A 20,146-nucleotide genomic window follows, 5' to 3' on the forward strand; every position below is an offset into this window, starting at 1 on the left:
ACCCTGTTTCCAAATAAAAATGTAAAAATAGGTCTGGGAGTGTAGCCCGGAGGTAGAAGGGCTTCCAGGAACCCCAGTACCACCAAAAAATGAAATAAAATAAATCAGTGATGTGTACATGTATGTACACACAAGTTTTTTACCCCAATATGATGTATGAATATAATGCACCAATTAAAAAAAAAAAGATTCTCTGCTTGGCTTCTACATTGTTCATTTTGACAATTATGTGGCGTGGGAAACATTTTCTCTGAACCTGTTTAAAGGGAGTTCTATAAACTTCCTGGACCTGTGTATCGACCGCTTGCTCTGTTTGGAAAATTTTCTGCTATTATTTCTTTGAAGAGATTATTGATCCCTTTGGTTTCACCTTTTTTCCTTCCTCTATTCCGATTATTCTTAGGTTAGCTCTCTTAAAATGGGCCCATATTTCTTCAATGTCAGATTCCCACTGTCTGATTTTTTTCCTAAGTTATAAATTATGCATTTGTTTTTGGAGTGATCATCTTCTAGGAATGAGATTCATTCTCCATGTGGTCTAATTGATTGTTTATAGTTTGAATTGATGCTTTTACTTCAGTGATTGCATCCTTTATTTCTTTTAGACTCTCTCAAAATTCTTTTAGAAAGTCCTGTATTATTTCTACAGTTATATTCCTGATTTGATCTTCTGGAGATCTCTGAATTTCTGTGTTATCAGGTTCTGACATTATGGGGTTGTGGGCATTCATTGTTCTATTGTTGTTCTTCTTTCCCATGATTTCAGAAGTTTGTGCCTTCTTTGGGTTCTTCCCCGGGTCACCACGACTTCACTTAGGGTGCTCTGGATTTTGAGTTTGTGGTAATCTTAGCCGCCACTACCCCATTACTGGGTTGTAAAACAAAGTCTCAGACCTAGGTAGTTAATTGAGGCTGTGAGAGACCATGGGGATGCCGGGCTGGGCATTTTCTCACAGGGAGCTGTGACTAGGGTGTAGTATCTCTGCCACCACTTCTCCCAGACCCAGGGAGATTATCAAAGCTGTGCAAGTCCCTGGGGGTGCAGTGCTGGGATTTCTCCTTTAGGGGCCCCAATTTCACATACGGTCATTGTGTGCACTGATCTGGAGCTGTTGTGGGCGTGGGGAACTCATCACCACCACTGGCAATATGGTGCTACTGCCACGTTCTCAGCCGTGAGGCTGGCGTATTTCTTTTCTGGTTTTGAGCTCCATTCTGAGTCCCTGGAGGGTGTGATGAGCTTGGCTACTGGGAGTTTTAGACGTTCTTTGCACTGAAAGAACTGCCGAATTACACCGGAATGATCCGCAGCTGCTCCCTTCAGCTCCTTGTTTACCTTTTCTCTCTGGAGCCTGGTGCTGTGAGGCAAGATAGTGCCAGCACAGCTCCGCCACTGCAATGTAGGCTGGTTTCTTTTCTGGTCTCTGGTTGTTCTTCTAGTCTTCTTTTTCTCTGTCCCTTGTGTTTACATTTTTTATTTCTCTGCTGATAGTGTTTTCTACTTTTGAAAAGTGTTGATTTTGTGGCAATAGAGATCGAGTGTTAGCAGGACTCTTAAACACTGCTTTTCTGAGTCACTATCTTCATGGAAGTCTTTTTTTTAATGTCAGTGCAGTGAGCAGGTTGATAGTTAATGTTTCTTTTTTTGTTTGTTTTTGTTTTCAGGATTCTTTTTCATAGTACTGGGAATTGAATCTATGGCATTCTACCTCCAACCTACACCCCAGCCCTTTTTATTTTTTTCTTTTGAAACACAGTCTCACTAGGTTGCTGAGAATCTCATTAAGTTGCTGAGACTGGCCTTGAACCTGTGATGTCCCTAACATAGCCACCCCAGTACCAGGATTTTAGGCATGTACTACACTGCCCAACTGCTAGTTAATCTTTTAAACAGATTTTCATTCTATGTATACTGTTCTCTAAATATACTAATTTCATAATGGAAACTATTCATAAGAGTAGTCTACTATTTTCGACATCTGAAGTTTCTGCAAAATACTTTCTCTGAGGTCTGTGTCAAAGACAGAAGATGCTTGCTATGATTTGGTTTGAATCTGTTTGACGAAGTGGAAAGGATTTCAGCTACTGAACCTAAGTTAGGTTACCAACTGTAGTTTAAATGTCACATGGAAGGAGAAGCAGGCTGGACAAGTTGCTAAAGGTAGAAATACTTCTGAATATCAACATTTAAGAAGTGAAGCAGCTCCTTCATTCACAATGAAAGGAAAATCCTAGGACTTCTCTAAGGAGATTAATGAGCTGCTATATTTTGGAGCTGTTGACAGTTTGTTTTGGCACTTTGAGAAGCGCTATAGCATTCATGCACAGTAAATTATGAGAGATTAGTGATCATGCAATTTAGAGTGAGCTAATAGGGTGTTTGTGTCAGAGCACTTAATTTACGCAATCATGTTCCTGGCACTAAGTAAACATGCCAGCCTCAGGAAGCTCTGAAGTGGCCACATGCAGACCCCGGGGGTGAACGTGGTGGTAAGAGATGCCATAACGACATGGACTACCTTTCATGTTTTAATTTGCACCAGCGCATTTGAGGTCCAAGAGCAAAAGCTGTGCTCTAGCATCTGCCAAACAAATCCATGTGTTTTGTTTTGTTTGTTTGGGTTTTTTTTAAGTGCATAAAAAGTTGTAAAGCACAAGGATTTGCCCAACAGCTGGACAGCAGTCTTGCTGGGTTAAACCTATTCCTCCTCCATGAGAAGAGATTTGCAGGAGTCAAATTCTCATATCTTGTGACTTTGGAATCTAGAAGAAATTTTGGATAAGAATTGGGGTCTTTCTTTAAATACGGTATCTATTAATAGCACTATTTAATTCCAGTTAGTGTCATACTATATTTGATATTTCCATCCATCCATGGAGATGGTATTCAAGAAACAGCCATAGCTCTAATTCCGTGGGACTATTTTGTACTTTGGGATAGCTGGTACAGGAGTCTTTGTCATTGTTTTTCTGCTGTCCCGCACACATCCTCGTATTAACCACCTTTCCCGCTCCCTTGAAGGTTTCATTCTATTTTGCCATGGCACCGAGGAGCAACTTAGTTATTCAGTTATCTGTATTCAGTATCCATTATATGCAGGATTCACTCCAGGCCTGTGCTTTCCTAGATGGAAGCCGCTTACCACCACCACACATGCCTAGTTAACAGGGATCTGTGGCCAAAGGGTCTTGTTGATTGTCTCTGATTTGGAGTCATTTCCACAGTTCCCCTTCAAGTGTCAGACTCTTTCTAACTATGCTAGAGAAAGTGGATCAAATATATTTGTTTTGTAAGCATAGAACCCGAAAGAAGCTGCTGGGTGTGATGACACACACCTGTAATCCCAGTACTTAGGATGCTTGAGATAGGAGGGTTGCAGATTTGAGAACAACCTCAGCATATTGAGGTGCATAGTGAAACACTGTTTCCAAACTAAACCAAACAAACATATGAAAAAATAGAGCTGAGGGTGGTGGTGTAGCTTAAAGGTAAAATGCTTCTGGGTTTAATTCCTAGTGACACACACACACACACACACACACACACACACACACACAGAGGGGGGGTAATTTTAGCTGATATAATTTCTTTTCCCATATTTATCAATTTGAAAGGAGCAAAGTGTGCTAATGTACCTGAATGTCTTCCTATGTAAACATAAAGAGTGGGTCATTTGTCTCGTCTTTAATATTCTAGCATTCCCCCTAAATTTTTATTCTTTTTGTCAAACTTGAAACAGATCTGACTATGTCCCTTGAGAAAGAATCCTTCCTCTAGCCGGGCGTTGTGGCGCACGCTTGTAATCCCCACGCTTGGGAGGCGGAGACAGGAGGATCGCGCAGGTTCGAAGCCAGCCATGCTGGCGTAAGAGACCCTGTTTCAAAAATATAAAAAAGTAGGTCTGGGAGTGTAGCCCGGAGGAAGAAGGGCTTCCAGGAACCCCAGTACCACCAAAAATAAATAAATAAATAAATAAATAAATAAATAAATAAAAAATAAAAAAAAGAATTCTTCCTCTAATGCCTATCCTTGACTTCTTTAGCTCTCTTCCAATGTGTCCTGATAGGTGGTGGATCTCTACAATAATGAATGAAGTCTAGGTCCACTCCAAGATTTGGAATTCATTCCTGGTTTCATCTTGATCACTGCTTGTGTCTGATTACATTTCCTACTAGAGGTTTTCAATAAAAATTAAAGAATAGCATAACAATGCTCAATTAGGAATATGCCCAAAAGAGAATGGTATTCCAAATATCTGTAGATTTTCTTTCATCCAGATTTTTCAAGAAAGAAATTTAAAGTGCTTCTAATTCCTAGAAAATAAATTGTATTTCTGAGAAATTCAAGTTCAAAAATTTTAGTGGGTTAAAATATCCAAACTTAACTATAAAAATACTAAGTTAAATCCCCAAAGTGATTGTCTATCTCATAATGAAGCTCTCTCCATGTGGCTGGGGTAGAGTTGGAGTTTTGCTGGAAGCAATGGCCAGGGCTGTGTTCCAGAATAATAAACAAAAACTGCTTTAAGATCTCAAAATTTGGATTAGTTTTTTATGTGCTGAAATTATAAATAATTTGATATAAAATATCAAAGCAACCACACCCACCAACTTTTAAAAATCAAGCTGAGCTCCTGGATTTATAGCTATTAATCTACCCAAAATCTGAACTCTTCTACTCTTATTGCAGGCTATATGTGCACCTTGATGGTACTGAGGGAAAATATATAGGCAGAAAAAAATAATGCTTTCAGTTTCACTGAAATTTCTGAATGCCACTCAGAATATATCTATTGCTTGAAATCTATGAATTTATAACAAATTGGGAAAAATCTCCCTTCAGAAAGTTAAAGTAGCATACGGTTTTACTCTAACTGGAGAGAAATCATTTCTGCATATTGATTCCTCTCTTAGGAAGTAAAGTTTGAGATTTTTACAAAAGCTTAGAAATATATATTTTTTTACTTAAGAAATTTTTTTATTGGTGCATTGTATTCATACATCATATTGTGGTAAAAGACTTATGTGTACAAACATGTACATATCACTGATTTAACCACTACGCAATTCCCACCCCATTCCCTCCCTGTTCCTCCTTCCCTTGCTTGGCTTAGTGGTTGACTTCGATATGTTTAAGCACATTGTGGGTTTTATAGATTTTTCCTCTTCCCCCCTCCTTTCTCCTCCTTTAGGTTGCCTTGTTTGCTTCTCTATAGGATTTCCTTTTTCATCTAGAGTTCCTCCTATGACTCATTTCTCCCTAACTCTCACATATTAGGAAAAGCATCTAATTTCTTATTTTTTGTGACTGACTAATCTCACTTAGCATAATGTCCTCCAGTTCCATCCATTTCCCTGAAAATAATGTAATTGAGGTTTTTTTTTTTTGATGGCTGAGTAAAATTCCATTGTGTACATATCTCACAGTTTTGTAATCCATTCATCTGTTGATAGACATCTTGGCTGGTTCCATAGTTTAGCTATGGTGAATTGTGCAGCTATGAACACATGCATTAGTTAGATAGTTTGGCTTCTTTTCTTTTGGGTAGATACCCAGAAGTGGTATTGCTGGATCAAATGGTAGATTTATTCCCATCCTTATGAGGAATCTCCATACTGTTTTCCAAAGTGGTTGCACTAATTTGCAATCCCACCAACAATGTCTTAGAGTTCCCACTTCTCCACATCCTCGCCAGCATCTGTTGTTGTTTGTGTTTTGCATGATTGCCATTCTAGTTGGTGTTAGGTGAAATCTCAGGGTAGTTTTGATTTGCATCTCTCTGATTGCCAGTGATGTTGAGCATTTTTCATGCATTTATTGGCCATTTGAATTTCTTCTTTTGTGAAGTGTCTATTTAGTTCCTTTGCCCATTTTTTTTATTGGATGCTTTGTTTTCTTAGTGTTGAGTTTATTGAGTTCTCTGTATATTCTAGATATTAGTCCTCTATCAGAGGTGTAGGTGGCAAAAAATCTTCTCCCATTCTGTTGGCTCTCAATTGAAGTTCTTGACAGTTTCCTTTGCTGAACAGAAGCTCTTCAGTTTCATGCAATCCCATGTATTGAGTCACCTTTTAATTTGTTGTGCCTTTGGGGTCTTGTTGAGAAAGTGTTTATCTGTGTCTATGAGTTGCAGTGTTGGACCTATGCCCTCTTCAAGGAGCTTCAAAGTCTCTGGTTTAATTTCCAAGTCTTTGATGTATTGTGAGTTGACTTTTGTACAGGGTGAGAAATTGGGATTAATTTCCAATTTTCTGCATATGGTTAACCAGTTTTGCCAACACCATTTGTTGAAGAGGCTATCTATTTTCCAGTATATGTTTTTGGACCCTTTGTCAAAAATCAATTGGCTGAAAGTGTGTGGATTTGTTTATGGGTCTTCTATTCTGCTCCTTTGGTCTATGTATCTGTTTTTTTTTTTTCTTTTTTTGCCAATACCATGCTGTTTTTATTACAATGGCTTTGTAGTATAGTTTGAAGTCAGGTATTGTGATTCCTCCTGTGTGGTTTTTGTTGCTGAGAACTACCTTGGCTATTCTGGACTTTTTGTTATTCCAGATTTAAGGACTGATTTTTCTATGTCTGTGAGAAATGATCTTGGTAGTTTAATGGGCATTACGTTAAATCTGTAGATCACTTTTGGAAGGATGGCCATTTTAATGATATTTATTCTGCCAATCCATGAACATGGAAGATCCTTCCATCTTCTGAGATCTTCTTCGATTTCTTTTTTAGTGTTTTATAATTTTCTTTGTAGAGATCTTTTACCTCCTTGGTCAGGTTTTTTCCTAAGTATTTTATTTTTTGTGGGAGATCCTGAGTGGAAGTGTCTTCTGAATTTCTTTTTCAGTGGATTTATGGTTGGTGTACAGGAAAGCTTCTTATTTTTTAAGATTGATTTTATATCCAGATACTTTGATGAATTTTTTTTAAATTTTTTATTGGTGCCCTGTATTTATACATCATAGTGGTATACAAAAAACTTTTGTAGACATACATGCACACATTGCCCAGTCAGCCCCCACCCGATCCCTACCCCATTCCCTCCCCATCCCTCCTTCCCATGCTTGGCTTAGTAGTTGACATCTAGTATTATGGCAATTTATCCAAAATTAAAAATGATAATCTCACATAACAGTTTCATTTGTCTGATACGAAGCTTTTGATAACTTAAAGATAACATTTCAATATTTCTTTTAGCTTTTTTTCTTACGAGAGAATATTTTTTTCTTTTTTCTTTTAGGTGAAACTATCATATATTTATATATTTATTTTTCAGAAAAAATCTGTCCTAATATGGAATGTGAACTCTAGATACCCAAAACGATCTCGAAAAAGAACAAAGCTAGAAGATATATATTTTCTAGTTTCAAACCATATAAAGCTACAATAATTGAAACAGTGTAGTACTGTTCTAAAGGCAGATATATAAACCATTGGAGTTAAATGAAAGCCTAGAGATACATTCTTCCATATATTGTCAAGTTATTTTTGACAAGGTTTCCATGAACATTTGGTGGAGGAAATAATAATATTTTAACTAAATATTGTTGAAAAATAATAGTTACATGAAAAAGAATAAGATTGGACCCTTACCTAATCCCATATACAAATATTAACTCAAAATAGATAAAAGACCTAAATATAAATCTTAAGACTATAAACTTTTAGAAGAAAATCTGGGTCATAAAACTTCACAGCATTGAAATTGGCAGTGATTTCTTGGATATGATTTCAATGGCACAGGCAACAAAAGGGTATACAAACTCCCTAAAAAATAAAATATTGTATATCCAAAGACAATGTAAACAGAGTTAAAAGTTACTGATAGAATGGGATAAAATATTTCCAAATGCTATATCTGAAGGTATATTAATATTCCAACTAGAAATTCCCAAAATTAACAAAAATAAAAGCAAACAATACAATTTAGAGATAGGTATAAGACTAACATAAATAATGAATCCCCACAGATAACTAATCTTAGTTGTCTGTTGGATGGAAACTCTTGTTTCTCTGGTTCTGGTGTGTGTTACCTATTTCTTCTTTGTAGTTAATCTCTTTGAGTATTTTCTCTAGTGCTGGTTTTGAAGACATAAATTCCTTCAGTTTCTGTCTGTCATGGAAGCTTCTTATTTCTCCATCTAATTTGATAGAAAGTTTTGCTGGGTAGGAAATTTTTGGCTGGAAGTTGTTTTCTTTCAGAGTTTGGAATATGATACTCCAAGCCCTTCTGGCTCTCATGACTTGGTTTGGGAAGTCTGGAGTGATTCTAATTGGTTTGCCTCTGAATGTCACTTGGCCCTTTGCTTTTGTTGCCTTTAAGATTCTCTGCTTGGCTTCCACATTGGTCATTTTGACAATTATGTGGCGTGGGGATCCTCTTCTCCTATCCTGTCTAAAGGGAGTTCTATAAGTTTCCTGGACCTGTGTATCAACCTCTTGCTCTATGTTTGGAAAATTTTCTGCTATTACTTCCTTGAAGAGACTGTTGATCCCTTTGGTTTCACCTTCTTTTTCCCCCTCTATTTCAATTATTCTTAGGTTAGCTCTCTTAAAATGGGCCCATATTTCTTCAATGCCAGATTCCTGTGTCGGATATTTTTTTCTAGATTAGAAACTATTCATTCATTTTTGGATTGCTCATCTTCTAAGCGCGAGATTCTATTCTCCATGTGGTCTAATCGGTTGTTTTTGCTTTGAATTGAGGCCTTTACTTCATTAATTGCATCCTTTATCTCTTTTTGGCTCTCTCTGAATTCTTTTCGAAACACCTCTTTTATTTCTAAAGTTATTTTCCTGATTTGATCTTCTAGAAATCTCTGAATATCTGTTTTATCGGGTTCTGATGTTGTGGGATTGTGGGCATTCATTGCTCCATTGTTATTCCTCTTTCCCATTATTTCAGGAGTTTGTGCCTTCTCTGGGTTCTTCCCTTGGGTCACTATGACTTCACTTAAGGTGCTCTGGATCTGGAGTCTATGGTATCTCAGTCACCACTACTCCTTTACTGGATTGTATCGCAAAGTCTCTGACCCAGGGAGTCAATAGAGGCTGCTTTAGACTATGGTGGATGCTAGGTTGTGCGTTCTCCTATGGTGTGATATCTCTGTCACTGCCACTCCCCCACTGGGTCAAGTCCCTGGGAGTCAGTACTGGGATTTCTCCTCTGTGGCCCGCAATTTGAGTCACTGTTGTTGAATACTCAGATGGAGCTGTCGTGGACTCGGTGAATTCGCTGCTGCTGCCGCTGGTGGCAATATGGTGCCACTGCCACGCCCTCGGCTGTGAGGCTGGCGTATTTCTTCTCTGGTTTTGAGCTCTGCTCTGAATACCTGCAGGGTGTGCTGAGCCCAGCCACTGGGAGCTTTAGATGCTCCCTGCACCGAAAAATCTGCCAAATCCCACCGGGCTGTTCCGCAGCGGCTCACCTCGGCTCGCTGTCTGCCGCTCCTCTCTGGAGCCTGGTGGGCTGTTGAGTTTGCCACTGCCGCCGGCAGTAAGGTGCTGCTGCTGCGTTCTCGGCCGTGAGGCCAGCGTATCTCCTCTGTGGCTCTGAGCTCTGTTATGAGACCCCCTCCTCTCTGGGGCTGGTGATTTTTTTGTTTCTCTGTTGATGGTGTTTTCTGGCTATGAAAGGCACTGATTTTGTGGTAATAGAGATGGTTGTTAGTGGGGCTCTTAAGCCCCGCTTTTCTCAGTCGCCATCTTCCTGGAAGTCTTGATGAATTTGTTGATCAGTTCTATAAGCCTTTTGGTTGAGTTTGTTGGGTTTTCCAAATATAGTATCATGTCATCTGCAAATAGTGAAAGTTTGAGTTCTTATTTTCCTATTTGTACCCCTTTGATTTCCTTTTCTTGCCTTATTGCTCTGGCTAGAGTCTCTAGTACTATATTGAAGAGAAGTGGTGATAATGGACATCCTTGTCTCGTACCATTTTTTAGGGGGATTCTTGAAGTTTTTCCCCATTTAATAGGATGTTGGCAGTGGGCTTATTGTAGATTGCCTTAATAATGTTGAGATATGTTCCTTCTATTCCAATTCTCTGCAGTGTTTTTTTTTTTTTAATCATAAATGGATGTTGAATTTTATCAAATGCTTTTTTGGTGTCTATTGAAATGATCATGTGATTTTTTCTTTGATTCTATTTATATGATGAATTACATGTATTGATTTTCATATATTGAACCAGCCTTGCATCCCTGGGATGAACCCGACCTGGTCATGGTGAATGATTTTTTTGATGTGGTTTTGAATGTGTGTTGCTAGTATTTTGTTTAATAGTTTTGCATCCAAGTTCATCAGAGATATAGGCCTGTAGTTTTCCTTCCTTTAACTGTCTTTATTCAGTTTGGGTATTAGTGTGATGTTGGCTTTATAGAATGCATTTGGGAGAGTCCTGGTTTTTTCTGTTTCGTGAAATAGTTTGAGGAGTATTGGAGTTAGCTCTTCTATAAAGGTTTTATAGAATTCACTTGTGAAACCATCTGGTCCTGGGCTTTTCTTTGATGGTAAGCTCTTTATTGCTGTTTCAATCTCTTTGATTGTTATTGGTTGGTTTAAGTGTTCTATATCTTCTTGACTCAGTCTAGGAAGTTGTCAGTTTCCTCCAGATTTCCGTTTTGTTAAAGTATAGCTTTTCAAAGTAGTTTCTGATAATCCTCTGGATTTCTACACTGTCAGTAGTAATTTCTCCTTTTTCATCCCTTATCTTCATAATTTGGGTTGATTCTCTCTCTTTTTTTTAGTTACGTTAGCTAGTGTTTTATCTATCTTGTTAATTTTTTAAAGAAACCAGCTTTTGGTTTTGTTGATTTTCTGTATCATTTTTTATTCTCTATTTCATTAATTTCTGCTCTAATTTTAATAATTTCCTGTCTTCTGCTGGCTTTGGGGTTCAATTGTTCCTGCCTTCAAGGGCTTTGAGGAGTGTCATTAGGTTATTTCTTTGAAGATTTTCTGTTTTTCTTATGTGAGCACTCAGTGCTATAAATTTTCCTCTTAATACTGCCTTCAAAGTGTCCCAGAGGTTTTGACATGTTGTATCTTTATTTTTATTTGTTTCTAGAAATTTCTTGATTTCACCTCTTACATCTTCTATGACCCATTCTTCATTCAGAAGTGTGGTGTTCAGTCTCCACATGTTTATGTTGTTTCTCTGGGTCTTCTTATAGTTGATTTCTAGTTTCATCGCATTATGGTCTGAAATGACACAGGGTTGTATGTAGCATTTTTAAAATTTACTAGTGCTCATTTTGTGTCCCAGGATGTGATCTATCTTGGACAAGGTTCTGTGAGCAGCTGAGAAAAATGTAAACTCCGCTGTATTTGGGTGAAATATTCTATATGTGTCCAACAGGTCCATTTGGTTAATGGTGTTCTTTAGTTCTGAGGCATCTTTACTGACCCTTTGTCTGGAAGATCGGTCCAGTGTTGTGAGAGTTGTGAAGTCTCCCAGAATTATTGTGCTGGGATTTATGTGTGACTTCCTGTCACAAAGAGTTTGATTTATGAAAGTAGCTGCCCCTATGTTTGGGGCATAGATGTTGATTATTGTTATTTCCTCTCTTGGATTATTCCTTTTACCAGTAAAATATGACCTTATTTGTCTCTTTTAATAAGTTTGGGTTTGAAGTCTAACTTGTCTGATATCATAGTTGCTACTCCTGCTTGTCTTCGAGTTCCATTAGCATGGATTACCTTGCTCCAGCCCTTTACCTTGAGTTTGTTCCTATCTTTACTTGTAAGGTGTGTTTCTTGTAAGGAGCAGATGGATGGATTGTGGCTTTTAATCCATTTTTCCACTTTAAGTCTTTTTATTGGGGAGTTGAGGCCGTTTACATTCAGTATGATTATAGAGAAATAATTTTTCATTCTCAACATGTTAAGATTTTATTTCTATTTGAGATATATTTATTCTTCTTTGCTTAGTTGTCTGCTGGATGGGAAATCTTGTTTCTTTGGTTCTGGCATGTATTGCGTATTTCTTTGCAGTTAATCTCCTTGAGTATTTTCTCTAGTGCTGGTTTTGAAGAAATAAATTCCTTCAGTTTCTGTTTGTCATGGAAGCTTCTTATTTCCCCATCTCATTTGATAGAAAATTTTGCTGGGTAGGAAACTTTTGGCTGGAAGTTGTTTGCTTTCAGAGTTTGGAGTATGTTACTCCAAGCCCTTCTGGCTTTCATGACTTGGTTTGGGAAGTCTGGAGTGATTCTAATTGGTTTGCCTCTGAATGTCACTTGTCCTTTTGTTTTTGTTGCCTTTAAGATTCTCTGCTTGGCTTCCACATTGGTCATTTTGACAATTATGTGGCGTGGGGACCCTCTTCTCTGATCCTGTCTAAAGGGAGTTCTATAAGTTTCCTGGACCTGTGTATCGACCTCTTGCTTTATTTTTGGAAAATTTTCTGCTATTACTTCCTTGAAGAGATTATTGATCCCTTTGGTTTCATCTTCTTTTCCCTCCTCTATTCCAATTATTCTTAGGTTAGCTCTCTTGAAATGGGCCCATATTTCTTCAATGTCAGATTCCTGCTGTCAGATTTTTTTCTAAATTAGAAACTATTCATTCATTTTTGGAGTGATCATCTTCTAGTAGCAAGATTCTATTCTCCATGTGGTCAAATTGGTTGTTTGTACTTTGAATTGAGGCCTTTACTTCATTAATTGCATACTTTATCTCTTTTTAACTCTCTCTTTCTGAATTTTTTTTAAAGTCCTCTATTATTTCTAAAGTTATTTTTCTGATTTGATCTTCTAGAGATGTCTGAATTTTCTTATTATCAGGTTTTGATGTTGTGGTGTTGTGGGCATTCATTGCTTCATTGTTATTCTTCTTTCTCATTATTTCGTAAGTTTTTGCCTTCTCTAAGTTCTTCCCTGGGTCACTACGATTTCACTTAAGGTGCTTTGGATTTCAAGTCTGTGGTATCTCAGTCACCACTACTCCTTTGCTGGGTTGTATCGCAAAGTCTCAGACCCAGGGATTCAATCATGGCTGCTTTAGACCATGGGGAGTGCCAGGTTGGGCATTCTCTCGTGGGGATTTGTGACTATGGTGTGATATCTCTGTCATTGCCACTCCCCTGCTGGGTTGTACTGCAAAAATCTCCGACCCAGGAAGACTATCTGCAGAAGTCCCTGGGAGTGCAGTACTGGGATTTCTCCTCTAGGGGGCGCAATTTGACTCACTGTTGTTTAGTGCGCTGATGGAGCTGTAGTGGACTTAGTGATTTCGCTGCTGCCACCGCTGGAAATATGTCTCCGTTGTTATACCCTCGGCCGTGAGGCTGGTGTATTTCTTCTCTGGTTTTGAGCTCTGCTCTGAGTCCCTGCAGGGTGTGCTGAGCCTGGCCCCTGGGAGCTTTAGATTCTCCCTGCGCCGAAAAAGGTGCCGAATTCTGCCCAGCTGTTCTGCAGCCGCTCATCTCGGCTCACTGTCCGCTCCTCCTCTCTGGAGCCTGGTGGGTTATTGAGTGCGTTGGTCTTGAGCCGTCCAGTGAATTCGCTGCTGCTGCCAGCAGTAAGGCGCTGCTGCTATGTCCTTGGCTGTGAGGCCAGCGTATCTCCTCTCTGTTTCAGAGCTCCATTCTGAGTCCCCCTCCTCTCTGGAGCCTGGTGCTGCGAGGGAAGATGTTGCCTGCATGGCTCTGTGCTGTGGCTCCGGCCGCAGCACTGTGGACTGGTTTCTTTCTGGTGTCTTGTTTTTCCAGCCCTCTTTTTCTCTGTACCTTGTATTTACATTTTTTGTTTCTCTGCTGATGGTGTTTTCTGGCTATGAAAGGCTCTGATTTTGTGGTAGTAGAGAGCGATTGTTAGCAGGGCTCGTAAGCGCCACTTTTCTCCGTCGCCATCTTCCCAGAAGTCCTTAAGCTTAGAAATTTATAATGGTGCTTTTTGCATTTGGCATGTCTTTCCCAGCCATAGAACCTCTTAAATTTCATTTCTTCCTAAAGTTTATCATCCATGTTTTTTTATTATTTTATATTTTTCTTAGTGATAAAGACTCTAATATCCTTTGTATTTTTTTTTCAGTACTAGGGATTTAACCCAGGGCCTCACCAATGGTAGGCAAGTGCTCTACCACTTAGCCACCTTCCCAGCCTCCAATATTCTTTTGTAAGTAGGTGTTGTGTTTTTATTCATAGTGTCACTATCCTTTTCTATGACATTTCTTGGTCCCATGAAAGCTGCCTTACAGTGGCAGTTACCATTTGTTTTCACACTTTCTTCAGTTGAAGTCCGGATTGAAAAATGGGTTCTTAATCTAGCAAGCTTAAGTATCTCCACCATCTCCTCTGATTCCTACATTTCCCTCAGATTTCTAATTTTCCAAGCATTGAATTACTTGAGCTCTTTCAAAAGTACTAGAATTACTTTATATTCCACATCTTTTTCTGACACTGGGAGATATGTTTCTAGTGTTTAATTTCCCTCCATGGGGTTATAAGTTGAATCTTCTGGATGCATATTGATTTCTTCCCTTTGCTAATTACATCCACAACATGCACAGTTTGCTGGAATTGATGCTTGTGTCCTTTTTCCTTTTATTTTCCAATCCAGATTAATATTTTCAACTTCGAAGATGAAACTATTAATTAGTTCACAACATTCATTTTTTCTTTAATTTTAATAACAAGGTTCCGAGTATTAGCTGGCACCTTGCCATCTGTCTAAAAGACTAGTTGTCAGTCCTTTGTGAAGTTGATATAACCTGTTACAGACAATAATGCATAACGGGAGTTATGTGTGAGACTCATCAGAAAACTTAAAAATGGTGGCACGTGCCTTTCTTCTTTCCTTTCTCCACTTTGTTTAGAATGCAGATATATTAATTGAAGCTCCAGAATTTCAGATCATGAGAATCATAATTGAGAATGGGCAGAGTTCTTATATAGAAGCAATCAGTATCCTTGATGACTCTGGCCCTCTGGGTGTCCCTTTCATGAGAAGTCTGTTGCTGCTTATGTTTTTTCTGAGTGCTTTGTAGCTCATATGAGCCATCTCTGTTCTTAGAGTTTAAAGTCTACACTGCAAACCCAGCTGAGAAACACAATAGTAGCAGCAGATATTGTTTTACCTGACAGTTCCACAAAGTGTGGATCCTGAGGTTCTGACTGTTTATGAGAGTCAGTCTTTCATTGCCACAAAGTGACACTCTGAGTGTTCTCTCATGTCAGAAACCATCTTACCCAGATGCAAGAATCTTAAAAGAAAAGATGCTAAACTCAGTATGCACACTGTAGTGGGTTGAGTGGTCTCCTCTAAAGTGATATGTTCATGTCTATATCCCTGGAACCTGTGAATGGGGAAAGGATGTTTGCAGGTATAGTTAAGGTAAAGATCTTAATCATGCAGCCACACACCAAGGAATGCATAGAGCCTCTGAAACTGGAAAAAGGCTGATTCTTCTCTGGGGATTTCAGGAGTAAGGCTCTGCTAACATTGTGATTTTGGACCACTCACCTCCACAACCAACTGTGAGAAAATGAATTTCCATTGTTTTAGGCAACAATGTTTGTGGTTATTTGTCATGGCAAACCTAGAAAACGAATACATTTAAAAATTTTTCTTTCTAAAACTCACTGAATAGATAATGTCACTCCACTTTAAAAAGGAAAAAATGTTATTCTAATCCAGGACTGTTTTTAAACTATATGCTATATTTTCCATATGTAGTATATAGGTTCAGATGAACCTTTTTCTCATGTTATCTCACCCAGGCTCTTATCCTTAGTGTTAGACAAGCCCTTCCAGCCCATTTCAAACCATGCTCCAAGGTGGGAATAACTGCTCTGCAGTGCTTTGCATGTCAGTGCTGATTATTCACTCAATGAGGGTTTTGAGTATCATATCTATGTGATGATATATTATAATGCCATTGATATATACCAGTGAACAGAACAGACAAAAATATCTGATTTCCTGGATCTTAATTTCTAGTAGAGGCAGAGAGATAATAAATACTGATATAATAAACTCTATACTATGATAGAAATTAATAATTGCTATGAAGAACTGAAAAAAAATGAGATGGGGAGAGTAACATCAGGATTGCTGGATGTGAGGGCTGGATGTAGTATTAAGTGAGGTCGTTAGAGGTGGGTATGGTGGCACATGCCTGTAATCCCAGGACTTGGGAGTCTGAGACAGGAGGATCACAGATTTGAGGTCAGCCTCAGCATCTTAGTGAGACATGGTTTCAAAATAAAAAGGATGTAACTCGGAGGTAGAAAGCCCCTGGATTCAATCCCCAGTAACATGCACAATAATGCAGGTAAGTCAATTTGGGCCTTAGTGAGAATATGACAGAGACTTGCAGGAAACCAGCATAGCAGATATCTGTGAGAAGAGCATTACAGGTGAAAAGAACAAGAGCAGAGACTGTTCAGTGGAAACATCCCTGTGTGTATGAGGCAAAGAGCCCACTATGATGTAAGATAGTAGGCTGAGGGAAGGTGGGAGAAGGAACAGACAGTTAATGGTGGTGCAGCATGTAGGACCCCTAGACCATTGCAAGGATTTGGCATTCTTTTTGGTGAAACAAGGAGTGCTTAGAGAGGCTCGGGATGAGGAGAGACATATTCTGATAGAAATTTTGAGAGAATGACTCTGGCTACTGTGTTGTTAGAGTGGACCTCTTGAGGCTGGGATCAGAGCCTGCCGAGGGGTAGGCCGGTGCTGGGGCCAGCAGCCGGCATTGGAGCCTGCCTTGAGGCAAGGCTGCTACTGGGGCCTCTGAGGCTGGGATTGGAGCCTGCCAAGGGATTAGGCCAGTACCAGGGCCAGTGAAGCTGGGATCAGAACCTGCCATGAGGCAAGGCTGGTGCTGGGGCCTCCGAGGTCAGGATAGGCGTCTGTCAAAGGGTTAGGCTGGTGCCAGGGTCAGCAAGGCTGGGACGGAGCCTGCCTTGAGGCTAGGCCAGTGCTGGGGCCACCGAGGCTGGGATTGGAGCCAGCCGAGGGGTTAGGCTGGTGTGGGTGCCAGCGAGGCCAGAATCGAGGCCTCCCATGAGGCAAGGCTGCTGCTTGAGCCAGCGAGGTCTGGATCAGTCCACCGGGTAGCCAGGCCACTACTGGGGCCATCAAGAGGGGGATTGGTACTTGCAACGTGGCATGCACAGAGAAATATCGCAGAAAGTAAAAACAAAATGCTTCCCCTAATCAGCAATAACTAGGAGGAAAGGGGCAACAGGAAGAGGTCGAGTTATAGAAAGGGCCCTATAACGAAGCAATTAAGGTGACCAATTAGAAGGTATGGAATAGGGGAGGGTGGAGCCTCTTTAAAACGCAGGAGGTACATAAACAAATGTATCAAAATTAATCACCAAACAAGCATGGGATTGAGTGGGGGAGGGAATGGGATGGGGACTGGATGAGGGCTAATTGAATGATGTGTGCTTGTATATTCTCTCAAGTCTTGTATTCCAATGTGATATATGATTACAATGCACTGATAAAAATAAATTAAAAAAAAAGAATGGACCTCTTGATGGTGGCAGGGGCCAATGCGGGAGAAGCAGGAGAGATTTGTTAAGAGGAGGCTGCAGTGGAGAAATAATGTTGGCTCAGATGTTGGTGGCCAGTGGAGGTGATGAGAAGCAGTGGGTTATGGATAAGATATGAAGGCATAATCCATAGAAATTTTGTTAGATTGGATAATAGGGTGTGAATGAATGGGGGGAGTCAGGGTTGATTGCATGAATTTGACCTCAAACATCTGGAAGGATGGGGATGCTATTTCAGTGAAAAAGAAAAGGCTGGTGAGGGAGCAAGTTTGGTGTGGTGGGGGAGGAGGATTATTCATTTGCAAGTGGATTTTCTCATTACAATATAATTAGCCTGAGATAGTTTATCAGCCAAAAAATAAAAAATCAGGAGTAATACATATATGTTTCTGCCTCTTGTGCTCCGGGGTGTTCTTGTTCTCATCTTTGTGGTGATGGCCCAAACCTAAGCTTCCTGTAGCTTACTTTTTATTAGCCTGCTCTGTATGAGATCCTGGTGACCTGCATATGGTATCCTGAAATTACAGATTTCATACATACATTTTCTCCAAACTACCCTTTTTATTTTCTTCTTCCAGCGTGACAAATTTTCTTTCTAATCAATGATAGTGCCCTCTCACATTTTATCTATATCACACTCCAATTCTCTTTCATAGGATCCTCTTCCCCTTTATTTCCCACATAGATGCTTAACTTTACTTAAATAAGAGAAAAGATAAATTTTTTTTGGCGATACTGGGGTTCCTGGAAGCCCTTCTACCTCTGAGTTACATTCCCAGACACCTATTTTTTATATTTTATTCGAAAACAGGGTCTCTTAAACCAGTGCTGCTGGCTTCGAACCTGTGTGATCCTCCTGTCTCTGCCTCCCAAGCGCGGGGATTACAAGAGTGCGCCACCACACCTGGCAAGATAAATTTTACTTTTGAGCATTGGAATTCCTTATTACAAAGGGTATTGTATACTTTCTTCAAAAAGGTAACATAAATTTTCTGTAATTTTGTTTGAGATGAACCTCAGTCTTATAACAACAAATGTTATCAAAGAGTTCAATTTAGCGGCCCTTACTGAGCTCCTTAAGCTGTTTTTTCTTTGCTCTATTTAAGCTAAATTGGGGTCATGAGATTAGTTGTCTTTACAAAGATAATCTGAAGGGAATTTTGCATGGAACCATAATTTAATCACCATTGGCACATATTCAGTTTTTTCATAGCTTTCAGCTTTGCCTCTGAACTGATGATTTATTCTTCTTTTGTCTTAACTTAGATTTATTTTTAGTATTTTCCCCAGCCCTGTATCAAATTTTTCTATATGGTGAATACAGAAATATATTCGCTTGTAAGGAGAAAATATTTCTATTTTCTTTTTTATTGGTGCATTGAAATAATACATTTTGATGAAGTTCAGGGTGATAGAGGCATATATGTACACAGAACTCATTGAGCCCTCCTTCCCCATTCTTGGCCTATTTCCTCCTCCCCCCTCCTTCCCATGCTCAGCATAATAATTGATAAGTTTGTGTATGTACCCCGAAGTGCCCCCCATCTCCCTCAGGTCATTTTCTTCACTCATCTAAGGTTTCTCCTCCTTTATCTGGAGTTCTTCCTATGTACCATTTTCTCCCTAGCTTCTGTATATTAGGGAGAATATCCAACTTTTCAGTTTTTGTGACTAATTTTACTTAGCATAATATTCTCCACTTCCATCTATTTCCCTGAAAATGACATAATTTTGTTCTTCTTTATGGCTGAGTAAAATTTCAGTGTGTACATGTCCCATAGTTTTGCAATCTAGTCATGTGTTGATGGACATCCTGGCTGGTTCCATAGTTTGGCAATTGTGAACTGTGATGCTGTAAACACAGACACACATGCATTTGTTTGGTAATTTGGTTTCCATTCTTTTGGGTAGATACCCAGGAATGGTATAGCTGGACCATATGGTAGGTTCATTCCCATGTATTTGAGGATCTATTGTTTTCAAAGTAGAAATTTGCACTAATTTGCAGTTCCACCAACAATGTATTAAAGTTCCTACTTTTTCACATCCTTGCCGGCATTTGTTGTTTGCATTTTTAACGAATGTCATTCTAATTGAGATTAGGTTAAACATCCCTTTAAACAATAAAATACTTAGGAATAAACTTAACTAAGGAAGCAAAAGACCTCTACAAGGAAAATTATAAAACACTGAAAAAATTGAAGAAGATTGTAGAATATGGAAGGACCTCTCAAGCTTTTGGATTGGTAGAATAAATATCATCAAAATGGGCCATTCTTCCAAAAGTAATCTATAAATTCAATGCAATACCCATTAAAATACCAAGGTCATTCTTAATAGAAAAATAAGTTCTTAAATTTATTTGGAATAACAAAAAACCCAGAATAGCCAAGGTGATTCTCAGCAACAAGAACCATGCAGGAGGCATCACAATAACTAACTTCAAACTATATTACAAAGCTATAATATTAAAATCACCATGGTGTTGGCATAAAGGCATATACAGACTAATGGAGCAGAATAGAAGACTCAGAAACAAATCCACACTCCTACTGCCAATTGATATTTCATAAAGTGGCCAAAAACATACACTGGAAAAAAGGTAGCCTCTCCAACAAATGATTTTTGCAAAATTGATTAT

The sequence above is a fragment of the Muscardinus avellanarius genome (assembly GCF_963383645.1).
Source record: "Muscardinus avellanarius genome assembly, chromosome: 6".
In the NCBI taxonomy this organism is placed as follows: Eukaryota; Metazoa; Chordata; class Mammalia; order Rodentia; family Gliridae; genus Muscardinus; species Muscardinus avellanarius.